Here is a 14,831-nt window from a genome sequence, read left to right as displayed (position 1 = left end):
TCCTTTGGTAAATTAAGTAGTCACTGGCATTAAACCTTATCGCTCTTAACACAAACCTGACAATCCATGTTATAACCTGGCCCTGTATGGTGGGTTGATTGTCAGGTTCAGTTCACAATGAAAGATTTTCATGCCTGCTTACCGTTTCGTGCAGATAATGTTGCTATAATTATCCATTTAAATTACCTGGATTTAAGCAGCAAGCTGTCTGGTGTATCAGAAGCCTCTATAAGCAGTGGTGTTGAATACATACCATCAAAAGACTCAGTACATGAAAGCAGTTCCGAGGGATCTAGCGATCATACGAGCAAGGTTCTACTGGTGAAACAGGACTTATAGAAGAAAGAAATTGCCCAGTACTTCCTCAAATAGAGATATTGGAGCAGAAACTCAAAACTCTGATGAAACAATCCTTGCAGATGTGTCAGTAATGAAAAAAAAAAGATGGTGCCGAGAATACAGTAAAACGCATTATTGTCTGTACTGTCCCTTGTACTGCCATAAAAATGGCGTAGCACTTAGTGCGCCAACACGGCAATGAATTCAATTTCGCTCCTCAAGGTCCAAGAAAAATAGTGGCAGCTATAACTTTGGCAGGGATGACTCTAAAACAGGTATTTCACACACTAACTGCACTGCTATTTTGCTACCTGCTTTTACAAAAAGGGTGAAATTAAAATGCTGTCCTATTGTCTACCGATTCAATGGCTTGATTATTCTTTAATCCTTTATTAGTGGCAAGTTTAATCTGTCACTCACTTCACTTGTGTGATGAGCTTGTGCATCCTAGCCCGATTAAAATGGCTTTATTTAGACAATGAGGGCATTATCTCCCACTGAGGCACTACAACTCTGATATAACCCGCTTTGGCCCATAAGTCAGATTTCTCTCCCGTCTACCATATATGGTTATTTGCAGCCAAGCACATTTCCTTTTGGACTTAAGTCAATGTTAACTATTTATTATTCAAATTAGTCATTTTAACAGTACTTAGCTGCTAAATTTTATGAACAAATTGCACAGCTCTTGAGGTGGGCAGGTTAATGCTGAGCTGTTAATTGTGTTATGTGCAGCTGTGAAAATCTTGTGAGTCTTATTACCAGACCTACTGTTTAACAGGAGAATAAATACACCTCGGTCAACTGAAGTTGAGACCTATTTGCATATATTAAAGTCGACACGGCAGCCGTTTTAGTCCGCCATCTGAGGTTGTTCATGTGTATTACCTTCCTGGTACAAGCTGAACAGTTGACCTTGTAAGTAAGCATGACAATTCCCACTGCTGAACAATTGAAGCTCTATGAAAATCAGTCAACTCGAGCGATGTGCAGTTCATAAACTCTGAAAAGACGGTAGGCTGCTCTTAAAATGACAGCAGCTCTATACAGGGAAATGTTTTTGGCTTAATCCACGTCAAAACAAATGCAAATATGGTGGGAAATAAATGTGGTTACTGACAATCTGCAGGTTACATCAGGGTTTTCAGTACGAGATAAGATCCCTGTACTCACAACAGGAAATAGTGCCATGTAAATATTGCGTACACAATAGACATAACCTGACCCAGGGGGAGAGAAAATTCAGGTTTAACATTTTTAAGAGAGTTTTTGATGTTTAAGCAAAGGAGGCTCGCTCCATGGTATAACCCTCAGACCCGCATATTGACGCAAGCATCACGGAAGCTTAAGGGCATATGGCGTTCCGACGGTCTAGAGGAGTCCCGGTTGGTTTGGCGGGATAGTCTGAGAACATATAAGAAGGCCCTCCGTAATGCCAGAGGAGCCTACTACTCATCACTAATAGAGAAAAACAAGAGCAACCCCAGGTTTCTCTTTAGCATGTGGCCAGGCTGGCTGAGAGTCATAGCTTGGTGGGTCCGTGTATTCCTATAGACCTCAGTAGTAATGACTTCATGAACTTCTTCAATGGTAAGATTCTGGCTATTAGAGAAAGGATCTGTGATGCCCTTGACTACTGCAGTCCATCCTCAGGTGGAGGAGGCTGTGGGCCCTGTTGTGTGTCTGGATGGATTTTCTACCATCAACCTCGACGAACTGTTTAATGGTTTCTACTTCTAAATAGTCTACTGGACTCTGTTCCGACTAAGCTGTTTAAGGAAGTTTTACCTTTAGTTAGTGCCTCTCTACTAGATATTATCAATGGGTCTTTACTAATGGGTCATGTACCACAGTCTATTAAAGTAGCTGTACTTAAACCTCTTCTTAAGAAGCCCACTCTGGATCCAGAGGTGTTGGCTAACTACAGATCTATCCCTAACCTTCCCCTCTAAAGATACTGGAGAAGGTAGTCGCAAATCAGGCGTGAGACTTTTTACATAATAGCTTATTTGAGGAGTTTCAGTCAGGATTTAGAAAGCATCATAGCACAAAGACACTAGTGACAACTACTAATGACCGTCTAGTTGTGTCAGATAGGGGACTTGTCTCTGTACTGGTCTTGTTAGACCTTAGTGCAGCATTCAACACCATTGACCATGACATCTTATTACAGAGACTAGACCAGTCGATTGGTATTAACCCTTTGGGGGCGGGGCCCACGTCGATGCGGGCGGGCAGGTGTTTAAGTTTTTAATAAAATTATATCACAATAATACGTCACAGAGCTATGGTTTAAAATCTGGCGGATATGGTTTCCACTTCCGCGTCTGAGCATCTGTACATGGACGTGTGCAAAGCTTCAATGAGAGTCAGAAGATGCCAAACAAAGAGTCCTCAGCAAAGCTATATTGGAGGGGACTGACGGTGCAGCTCCAGTGTCTGAAGGAGTCGCTAACAAGGAGCTAGCCGGTTTCTTTGAGACTGAACGATGAGTAATCAATTGTTGCCCCTATCACCGTTAACTTTCACAGTGAACTTAGTACGACTAGTCGTGTTGGACCTCCATTATGCGTTTGTAAGACCGTAACTAAGTGCGTTTGTTGACGATAGCTTCGTAGCGTTAGCACGTCACTACATAGTGCAGTGTTGGATGTTTCCTTAAGTGTCTACGACTGAACGGTGCATACTCAACTGTTGTCTCTATCACCGTTAACTTTCTTACAGTGAACTTAGTAAGCCTAGTAGCGTTGGATTTCCGTTAATCGTTACTACAGTAGTGTTTATGTCACGTTAGGTGCTGCTAACACGGCGCGAGAGCTACTGGAGATAGTTGACTACAGCTATGAACGGTGGGTAATCAACTGTTGTCCCTACCACCGTTAACTTTATTTCAGTGAACTCATACTGACTTGTATTAATGTATTTTACAGAGTGGATTCAGAGCTGCGAGAGTCCAGAGGACAATATAACGTCGCTGCAGCAGTCTCCCTGTCCGTCTGCCTGCCAACACATCACCATAGCAGGCCTCAAAGCCAGCCACAGCGCATCATCCCCACCATATAATAAATTTGTTTTTGACATCTACATGTGTCTACCATTTTAGTCATATATTCCACTGCTTCTGTGAACCTAAGACCTTTGATAAACCAATTTCCATCACCAAAACCGATATACCACATGAGTAAAGTTATGTTTTCACAACAAATATGAAACACATCCAAAATCAAGATTTAATTGTTCAGCTTTAGTCATATTTTCTCTTTACACTTGTGCCAATGGTGCCTCATTATATAGATAGCTGAGATTCTTCTGTAACTTTTTTTTAATGTATTCATCATATGCAAGTGACTTTAAAAAGAGAAATGTAAAATCAAGAAAATGACCCCAGAGTGTTAACCTTATGACCACGGGGACCGCGGTTTGACACGCTACGTTTCTAAAATATTCATATCGTCGTGATAATACAGCACAGAAATATAATTTTACATCTGGCTGAAGGAGATATCCTGCTGCTTGAGCCTGAGCGCAGTAACATTTTAACATCAGGCAAGATAAAAAGGGCAGCAGTGTGTCATGACGCGGGCCGAAAAAAAGTTCTCGTCAGACAAAATCCCTCTGATTTGTTGAATCATATGTCAGTCAACATTTGGTACACTACACACCTGAGCTCTGAAAACACACTGGTGTTTTCACTCAAAGAAGTGATATTATGGCAAAGGACTCACTTTACTACGGAGGAAGCTGTGTCGCCGATTTTGCCGACAAGGACGACGCTGAAGGCTTTCACTCCTGCGACCAAGAGGAAGATGCAGACAAAGGGGTCCATTTGAAGATGGGTAAGTGTATTTATATTCACACGACACTCAATTACTAACTCTACTTTATTTTTCCATGGCTTCATGGCTGCCTGGAACTGGTCCTGCCAATGGAACAGACCTGGAACCGGTCCCACCTGCTGCCATGTCCCTGCTGGCCACATGACATCTATTGCTTCTGTCCATCCGGGGAGAGGGATCCTCCTCTGTTGCGCGCCATCAGGTTTCTTCCCTTCCCCCTGTGAAAGGGTTTTTACCATCTTTTATTTGAGAGAGTTTTTCCCTGATCTGCGGTCCCGGGACGTTAAACCACATAACACCAGTCTGCACTCACTACACTGGCTCCCCGTCTCATTCCAGATTGACGACAAAGTCCAACTCACCCATAAAATGGACATGCACCTCCCTACCTACAATAACTTAGTCCACAAACCGCCACCCGCACACTCGGATCTACAGGCCGCTCGCTCCTCCGGGTTCCCAACACCAAGCTCCGCATCATGGACGATCGGGCCTTTTTGCGTGGCAGCGCCACGCCTATGGAACAGTCTCCCTGACCACCTAAGGGCAACGCAGACACTGAACTCTTTCAAGACTGGCCTAAAAACCTTTTTATTCAGTAAGGAATTTTGTGTCCATAGTCAGCTATTTTTGTCTTTTTTGCGGGGGTGGTTTAACCATGTTTTAACTATTTTTATTTTACTAATATATGCGCTCTGTGGCACTGAGTTTCTTCTGAACGAAAAGTACATTTAAAAATGAAATTTATCATTAGTTTGAGACTTCTACGCAATTAACGTGAGCAGCACTTTTCGCAAAGACCTGTTTGCACACAATCGTATACATGTATTCTGTCATCTGGTAGAGTTTCCATGCACTGCAGGCATTTAATTGCAGTTTTCAAAATGGCACTCGTCTAAGTTACTCGTTCATTTTTTTCCATGGAAATCATTGCTAGTTTAGAAAAGGTTACGGTAAGAACATTTATATTGTTACTAATATTTCAATATAGTTACTGTATTGAAGCAACCCATTACTTAACGTTTCATTCCTTATTTTATAGTAAAATAGTTTTGAAAACCGGTATCAAATATGATCATACAGCAGATGTATAAAATTATAATTAATCTGTAAATTGCATTTCATTATGATAGTCTGGATTATGCCATATACACACACACAGTTTCGAGAAATGTCATAGTAAGACATGTTGCATTGACATTTGTTTTTAATTAAAAAAAAAAAATCCTTTGCCATCATCATAATCTTGTTATATTGCTTAATTAAAAAAGAAATGCAGAGAAAACAATTTGTTTGTAGTTTACTTTTAGATGGCAAAAAGTTAGTGTTGAAATGTAAAGTCTATCGTTGCCTGAAAAAGGACAGAAACAGTTTTTTGCCTACCACAATGTGAACTAAAAGGTTTTAAAACAGTTCCTTTTTGGGGAAAGAAAAACCAAACCAACTGAAATGTACCATTATGTTCCAGTGTAAATTTTACATGTTTCCATTTTTTGCACTGTGTTGATTGCATAATGTATGCGCCACCCGCCAAGACCAATTCCTTGCGCATACACACACATTGAGTCCAGCGCCACAGGTACATTGTTAATTGATTTATTGCGCCAAACATAAATGTATTAAATTCAAAGCTTCACGCCAAAGCTGTGGCATCATTATAGTCACTCTGCCCATTTGATGGCACAGTAAAGCTAATGAAGCGTCGACCCATGAGTGAACCAATTTGATGGAACGAGTCATCTTGCCAGTGTCATGGAAATTTATTATATGGCAGTTTTCTGAATGTGTATTACTGAACTCTGAAAGCAGAGGTCAGCTCATCTTGAGCCGTAGGATGGGCGCCATCGAAGTGGGGCAATAACAGAATTGATCTTTTTATTGTTTAGGCTTCTTTTCGTTTTCACAAGCTCACTCTTACTTCCAAAGGCCACAGCCAACAGCATCTTCCAGATAGACATCAATGCTAGTCTGGTGGGAAGGAGGACACTACGAGGAGGAGCAGGGGGGAAGGGGCAAACAGTGCAATAATAATTGTTGATGTATAAAACTCATGTTGAACTATTTTCAGGGTCAGACCTCAGCCATCTGTGGTGAAGAGCCCTGTCCAGTCAATTGAATTATTCCAAGTTTCTGTTTAATAAATGCTTAAAGACGCTCAAGTGTTTCACATCACATTTGTTTTCTCTAAAAAAGGAGATTGATAAGGTTTATTGATTTCCATTACAGCCATCGAAGGACGAATATGTGCGTTCAGTCCTAAAAAAATAAGTCTTCCCAGGAAGAGGGAAATGTTCCCACTCAGGCTTTAGCCTCCACTTCCAGGCCAAGCACAAGTGGTAATAAAAGCAGGTATGTTTGCTGAGATACTAGGGACTCCTTGTTACAGCAAGTGTTGCCAGGATAAAAAAAAAAAGTTATTGGTAGCTGAGGAACTGAGACAAACCGGGCTTTTTCAGTGCATTAGATGGCTGGGATCCAGATTGGACTGGACTCTCAAGAAACAAGTAAAAAAAGAATAACTCAACAGCACCGTTAAGTTGGCCACCGTAAACTACCACGAGCGCTGAACAGTCAGTCTGGTGATGAGTGGAAGACTGAAGCAGGCTTTTATGCAGCAGAGAGTGTAGGTGGCTTGATTGCAGATGAGCAGCACATGTGCAGGTTTGAGTGGCAGCAGCCAACCAGGAAACCCTGCCCAGCTCCAGACAAACACAAAGGGAGAGAATAAGCAAGCTAAATGAGATAAACTTCAAGAAATCTAAAGGGTTTTTTGCGGGGGGTTGCACACATCATTGCAGTTTTGTTTGAGAAAGTTGGTTTGTCTTCCTTATACAACTGTATAATGGACTATTGGTATGTTTTCTTTATAAAACTATATTCCACAAACTGCCTCCTTATTAATGTCTGGTGGTTTTCAGGGGGTCGCGGGCAATGAGCAAAACATTTTTTTTCTGAGCGCACAGTTCAGCACTGTGAGCAATTCACAACCACGGGACCTGCCAAAAATGACCACAAGCCTGGTTAACCATAGGGGATTCAAAGAGATGACAGCAAATGCATCAATATGTATACAAGATTGATATTTATTCAATATCCTTTATAATGGCTGGACTTTGGGAACATTTTAATGATGGTGTTTTACCAGTCAGTTTAGTTGAACTTAAAGGATCTTTGTTGAACTTCAATAAGGGGAGGTTATGACTGGTTCACTGGTTATGACTGATAATGATATATATAAAAAAATATAAGTATCAAAGGTGTTTAGTCATTTCTCAGCAGGTACAACATTTAAGTGGAACTTCATTGAAAGAAAAATGCTAATGCAGTGCTTAACAATAATTATAGGCCTATTAAATTGACATGGTGTCATTTTTCCTAAAGGTAGCCTATATAAACAATTTAATAACTTCATATTTAAATATGTCTGAAAGTTTCATCCTACCTGTGTCAGTTTGGACTATTTCATCTAGCCACTCATGTTGAACGTTAGGCAGACCTTTTTCTGGGGCGCCTGCTCGGCCTTTCTTTTCTCCATGGTAGCCTATAGCTGCTGGAGCAGGGCCCGCCAAGAGGAGCCTAAACAGCGCCGGCCCGAGCTCATGTGGCGCTCTGGGCGAGCTTCACTCCTGGCGCCCGGAGGAGGACAGCGGGGGTGGGGGGTGCTAACGGAGGCAGAGCGCTAGCAGAGGTACAGAGAGCGCATGTCGAGAAACGGGACGCTGATTGGCCAAGAAGACTCGACACGTCACATAAAAAAATCGTATTATTGCGCAGATGGCTCACTCCTATCTCAGAAACACTGGCGCAAAAAAGATTTTTAACCCCTGAAAAAAAAATTGTGCGGACAGAAAAATGTGCGCGGTCTGAAAAATCCATTGCGCGGCCACTTCGACTGGCCTGCGCGGCCGCGCACGCGCGCAGCTTAGAGGGAACACTGGTCGCGGGTCTAGGCCTGGGAAAAAAAGTTAAGAAAGAAATCCTGTGCTTTTTGAAGGGGATTGTTTATGCAGCGGAGTGCTGTCTATTTATAGTCCTTAACCCTATGGTGCTGATTTTACATAATTTCTTAAATTCACCTTTTTAAAGGCACTTGCATATGATACATACTTATGTGTTGTTTATCAAAATGTGCAGAACAATCTCAGCTCTCTATATAATGAGGCATCATTGTCCTAAGGCACAAGTGTAAAGAGATAATATGGCCCTAAGTCTGAAAAATGAAAGCTTGATTTTTTAAATTCTTCATATCGCTTGTGAAAACATAACTTTACTCATTTTGACGAACTGTTTTGGTGCTTGAAATTGGTTTACCAAATGTCGAAATTTGCTAGTTTATTATAAGTTTCTTTGACATGACACTTGTTATGCTGCCATCTTGACCTAAAATCTAAGATTTTGAATCCCAATGGAAAATATTTGGGTAAAAAATAGTTAAATAATTATAAACAACATAAGTAATGACATCTGAGAGTATCATTGGCAAAGAGATTTTTAGCTCTCCTCAACCTTTTTCTGGAGTTCGGGCTGCATTCGGGCTGCATGTTCAGCTGATGCTAAACTCTTTGCAGATCTCAATTATATTTTGAAATGTGTCTCAAATTATTCTCCAATGTGAATGCTATATATATATATATATATATATATATATATATATATATATATATATATATAGTGAGAATGTGCCAATGCTTTGGATTTGATTGGGTCAGGTGTGTTTCTAATGACCTGATTGGCTTCATGTGTGTTCAATCAAGCCCCTGATGATTGACTGGGTCTACCTGTGACTCAACCTACATATAGAGCAACTCATTGTGCATGTCTCTTTTGGCACAGGAGCAACAGACATTGACTGCAGCAGTTCCACTTGATGCACTTTTGCCTTGGTTATGTTCCCTGAACCCCTCACTCTCAACAATGCTGAGGGGTTGGCAGTCCTTGAGAATGAAATTGAGAACTGCCTGGTCCAATGCATGCTTCCTGGAAGCTTGATGGTGAAAAATGAAGTAATAAAAAAATATGAATTAATTATCAACAAAGTGACCATGAGGAAGTAGTAAAATGTCTGTATACCTGTGTTTATTCTTGGTGTATTTGTGCCTCACTCTGTAATGCCTCACTCTGTAATGCCTCAGCATTGACGAGGCGCTTTTATTAATGTAGGACAGTTCTGTCGAACAAATGCGACATTTAACCTGCAGAAAATAAAATGACTCATTTAAACGAAGTCACTTTGAAACGGATTTGAATTCTGATAGATCAAGCGGAAACTAAGAGGAACAGGATGAAACGACAAGGAAATAAAAACGAGCTCAAAATGGTCCCTGGAACCTTTCTTTTTCTTTCAGGCTTCATGGCTTGCTAGCGGCTAACGTAAACAACCTACCTGCGTAACACCAGACTAAAGCAGAAAGGGACCAGCTAAATGTGCTCACTCTGCTAGCGTAAATATGCTATTACAACACGAAGTGTATCTAAATACACTTACCATCTTCAACTGGATCCTTTCTGTCCATCTTCCTCCTCGTCGCAGGAGTCAAAGCCTGCAGGGTCGGCAAAATCGGCGCCACCGCTTCCTCCGTATTAAAGTGCGTCCTTTGCCATAATATTTCTTCTTTGAGTGAAAACACCAGTGTGTTTTCAGAGCTCAGGTGTGTAAGTTACATGCTGCTTCTTTTGGCGTTTCTTGAGGGTTCATTGATTCGTTGATTTAACCAAATGTTGACGGACATATGATTCAACAAATCACAGAAGGCTTTCGTGTGACGAGTACTTTTTGGCACAGCATCGTATGACCCGCAGATGCCCCGAAATCTTGCCTGACGGTGTTAAAATGTTGCAGGGCGCAAGGCAGCGGAAGAAGGAAGTCTCCTCTCTCAGCCAGACGTAAAATTATATTTCTGCGATGTATTATCGCGACGCTATGAATATTTTAGAAACTTGGAGAAACAGTGTGCCACCGCGAAACCGAGGTTCCCGTGGGCATAGGGTTAACCCTGTGAAGTCGGGTCATTTTCTCGATTTTACATAGTTTCATAAATTCAGCTTTTTTTTTTTAAAGGCACTTGCATATGATAGATACCTGTGTTTTACATCTAAAATTGCCTATATAATGAGGCGCCATTGACATAAGGCAAAAGTGTAAAGAGAAAAACGTTACAATATGGAGTATCGCATTCTTGAGCCAACTTTCATGCCCCGACGTTGACATGCCTGCCTTTCTCCCTCTGGAGCTCTTGTGTAGTACCAGACGCATGGAAAAACACTTGGAAAAAATCTCTAGATTGCATATAAATCTACTAAGTATGCCCATGGATGAGCTGCATGCAGAGGCTGTCATGCTCTGTGTCTGTGAATTTGTTGCATAAAACGTGTAAAAATCTCCCTGGAAAAGTCTATTCTAAGCGCAAGGGCTCCATCCTTTGGTCAAAAAGGTACTGCATGCACTACAATTTCTTGCTCAGACATGTCTTGGCCATTATTAATCCGGTTTGGCCGATTTTGACACTTCCCTGGTTCACACGGTTGCTAATATGACCTGATTAATCCAATTTTGGGCCTCTGAAGCGGGCCAGACCCACCGATATGCCTGCATCTCTACCGATGGCGCTCTTTTGGAAATTAATAAACAGTTTCATGCAAGATCAATAGTCTGCAACAGGGGCGGTTTTGGGCACGGGCGAACCGGGCAGCCGCACTTTCATGTCACGTGGGGGGCGGCACGACCACTTAAAAAAAAAAATATATAATATATATATCATCTGGTCCGCGACACGGTTTTCCATTATCTATCATATCACTGTGTGGGGAATTTGCAAATTGGCACCCCCTGCAGCTGCAAGCGACCCTGCTTGCTAAGAAGGTGCAGTCTACAGATCATGTAAGGGGGGATGGGGAGGGGGCGCATTTTCGCGGACCGGCCTTCACGGTGTGGGCAAAAAATATGACTTAATACGACCGGCATAAGGACAATTATAAAGTGCATGAAGATACAACTCACCATGACGCTGCATTAGTGGAGCCCTGAGCTTGTTTCTCTGCTACGAGCCGGTCCGTCTCGAGGTGACGGGAGAAAAAGACCGAGCCCCAACATCTGTTGTTTATGTCCAGTCTACTGACTCTACTCCGTACCTTAAACCTTTATGTCACTCTGTCACTTCATTAAAACCCGCTTCACAAAGACATGTGTCAAGATGTTACGTTTGAGGCTACGCAAACGTAATTACATGTAGAACCGCCACTGGTCTGCAATGCCTTAAGGATGGTTTGAGTATTGTGGGTGTATAGTTAGATGGAAGCTGTGTCACTGAAATTCTTAGCAATGTTGTTGTAAATTAATTAAAAGTCTGTTGGGATCGCTGTGTGTGTGTGTGTGTGTGTGTGTGTGTGTGTGTGTGTGTGTGTGTGTGTGTAATGGTGTGCATATATGTATCACACGCGAGTACCTTACAGAAGTATACACCGGTATTCCCCATCAAGTGATGAGGTTGAACAGTTATTCCTCTATTCCGGATTCAATAATCTCAACTGCATTTGTATGTAATACGGTATTTATTGAAAAGGCATAATACTTAGTTAAAGACATCAGTGTAAACTAACATTGTATCATATCACAAGAGAACGTATTCTGGATGAATAAAATGTAGACCTCTGGAGTTTAAGTGTATATAAAAAAAGGTACCATACAGGGAGCAAACGTGCACAATTATAAAACATTAAGTTACATTCTAGATCACATGTCAAACTCAAGGCCCGCGGGCCGAATCCGGCCCACCGCGTCATTTTATGTGGCCCGCTTCACAGACCCGTTTTCAGTGAATCGCGGACCTTTGCATGGGCTTTTATTTTGAAGGGGATTTTTTTTATGCAGCGGAGCACTCCTCAATGCTGCGTTCACAACACGCTTTACTTGCGTGAGTTTGCACGTTGGACTATTTGTGATAGTTAAGCTTCATCACCGACTTTTTTATTCCATGTTTGTGCATGAAAAAACTGAGTCTGCTAAAAGGCTGAAGTTATAAAAATATTATGTGTTGTATTACCTCATGTCCTTTTAAAATGCACTTTTTGGTTTTTTTTATTGAGTGTAAAAGGGAATATTTCAAACACTTTTTTTGTGTTTGCATACTGTGATATTGTGTACTTTCTCAGGTTTAAACTGCACCATATCATTAAATCAATTTGAGAAGTTGAAAATGTTCCTCGCATTGGATCTCAGCTTGTCATTAAGGGGTCAAGGTGGGTCCTGCAGCCAAACCAGTTCAGAACCACTGCCCCAGACCAGTTCAGAACTACTGCCCCAGACCAGTTCAGAACCACTGCCCCAGACCAGTTGAACCACTGCCCCAGACCAGTTGAACCTCTGCCCAGACCAGTTGAACTACTGCCCCAGACCAGTTCAGAACCACTGCCCCAGACCACATGCATGTCTTTATTTGCTCACAATTATTTGTTGGACCAGTTATGTCCTTCTCAACTGTGACAAAAAAGCTTTAAAGAAAGTTAATATAATAACGTGCGTTTGATCTTTGTCTTTGTTATTTTCTTCTGTTTTAAGTTTGCTCTTTAGCAATGTGGGTTTCTTAACCCTAAATTAAATGGACTTCTGTCATAGTAACAGAAATTTGCTTCCATATATTTTTACATTTATATAAATGCGTGTACAATATTTTTACACTTGAATAAACAATAATCTAATACAAAGACAGTTAACATTATGTTCGGGAGGAGTTAAATGTATATGGTGTTACAGTTACAACCGGCCCTTTGAGGACGACCATGATGCTGATGTGGCCCGGGGTGAAAATGAGTTTGACACCCCTGTTCTAGCTGATTGACATGTAGACCTCTGGAGTATAGGGCTGCAACAACGAATCGATAAAAATCGATTATCAAAAGTGTTGGCAACGAATTTCATTATCGATTCGTTGTGTCGCACGATTATTACGCCGGGCAATAAGTCGCGGAGAAGAAAAAAAAGAGCGGAGCAGAGCAACTGGCCGGCCAGCGTTTCTGAGATTGGAGTGAGACACGAGAAAAGCTGAGGTTGTGATCTTCTCAAAAATAGAAGATCTTTGACGAGCCGAGTCTTGGCCAATCAGCGTCTTCATGTTCCTCAAACTTGTTTTTAATGGAAGCTAGTCAGCTTGCTATCGCGTTAGCTAACGTGTTTGGTTGTGTATTGTCGTTAAAGTTACGTTATGTTCCGTTACAGTTCAGTCTTGCTTGTAAAAAAAACGTAACGTGATGAAACATGCCGTCACCCCCCCGGTCTGGTTCAGTTCACGCTGTCACTCGTTAACGTTAAACCGGCACACCGGTGGATCTGGCTGCAGGTTGTTTTTTTGTTTTACTCAAAGTAGAATGAAGCAAATCACGTAGTTGGGCTTAGCCAACAACGTGACGTCGTGGTCATAAGAGACCCAGAATGAAAGAGTTCAAGGAAGAGGACGCTCTATATGGAGCAGTACAGCTTCCCTCTGTCCCAGTATTTCATACATATTGATAAAGCAGGGTATGTAAATGCAGCCTCTGGAGGGATCAATTACAGTAAAAAGGGCTCACATTTGGCAGATGTAAAGCATACATGTGTATGTTTTTAGTGTTAGTCCATTTTGTTTTAATTAACAGCTCAGGGATGTTCAAGGAGCAACCTGTTTGTGCACTTTCTGAAGATGTTTTGCACTGTCACTTCTGTTTTTGAATAAAGGGTTGGAAATGAACGTTTTTTTTGATAAAAACATTTTTTTATCCGATTCATCGATTAATCGAAACAATAATCTATCCATCCATTATCAGCCGCTTATCCGGGGTCGGGTCGCGGTGGCAGCAGGTCCATCAGGCCGACCCAGGCTTCCCTCTCATCCGCAACACTTTCCAGTTCATTCTGGGGGATCCCGAGGCGTTCCAAGGCCAGCCGGGAGATATCATCCCTCCAGCGTGTCCTCTGTCTTCCCCGGGGTCTCCTACCAGTTGGACGTGCCTGCAAAACCTCTAATGGGAGGCGTCCAGGAGGCATCCTGACTAGATGCCCGAACCACCTCAGCTGATAATCAATCGATTATTTAAATAATCGTTAGTTGCAGCCCTACTGGAGTATAAAAAAGGCAGTACCATAAAGGGTGTAAACGTGCACAATTATAAATATCGATACCCGCCTGAAACTACATCCACAAAGACACATATACAGTTCCACTACCGCCTAAAAGTAAGGTTGGGTACCATACTGGCACCGGTTCCAACACGTCCGGTACCTACCGGACCGAAAAGCAACGCAGATTTCGGTGCTTCCTTCCGGTGCCTGAGCCAATTTTAAATACCTTTTTTTTTTTTTAACACTACTCTGTAAAGTTGCACGGTATATAGATACTAAAAAGGTAGCGCGGTGCCCGCACGCTAAAAACGATTATTAAAATAGCGCGGATCAGAGCGCACTCGCTGCCTACATGCAGAGTGGGGCTCGAGAGGGCGGGGCTCGAGGGGGCGGGGCTTCCAGCGCTCGCACAACACTCGCAGCGCATGCACACAGAGATCGCTGGAGACACGAGCTTTTGAACGTCCGTCCTCAGCTTGCTGGGACAAATCTCTCCAGTTGATATTAATGATGACTTGTAGTCCAGTAAAGCAGCAGTTTTAGGATCCAACAGTTTCTGAGTTCTG

This window comes from Taurulus bubalis, assembly GCF_910589615.1.
Source record: "Taurulus bubalis genome assembly, chromosome: 14".
NCBI lineage: Eukaryota > Metazoa > Chordata > Actinopteri > Perciformes > Cottidae > Taurulus > Taurulus bubalis.
The sequence above is the reverse complement of the archived record's forward strand: the minus strand, read 5'-3'. Positions refer to the sequence as shown.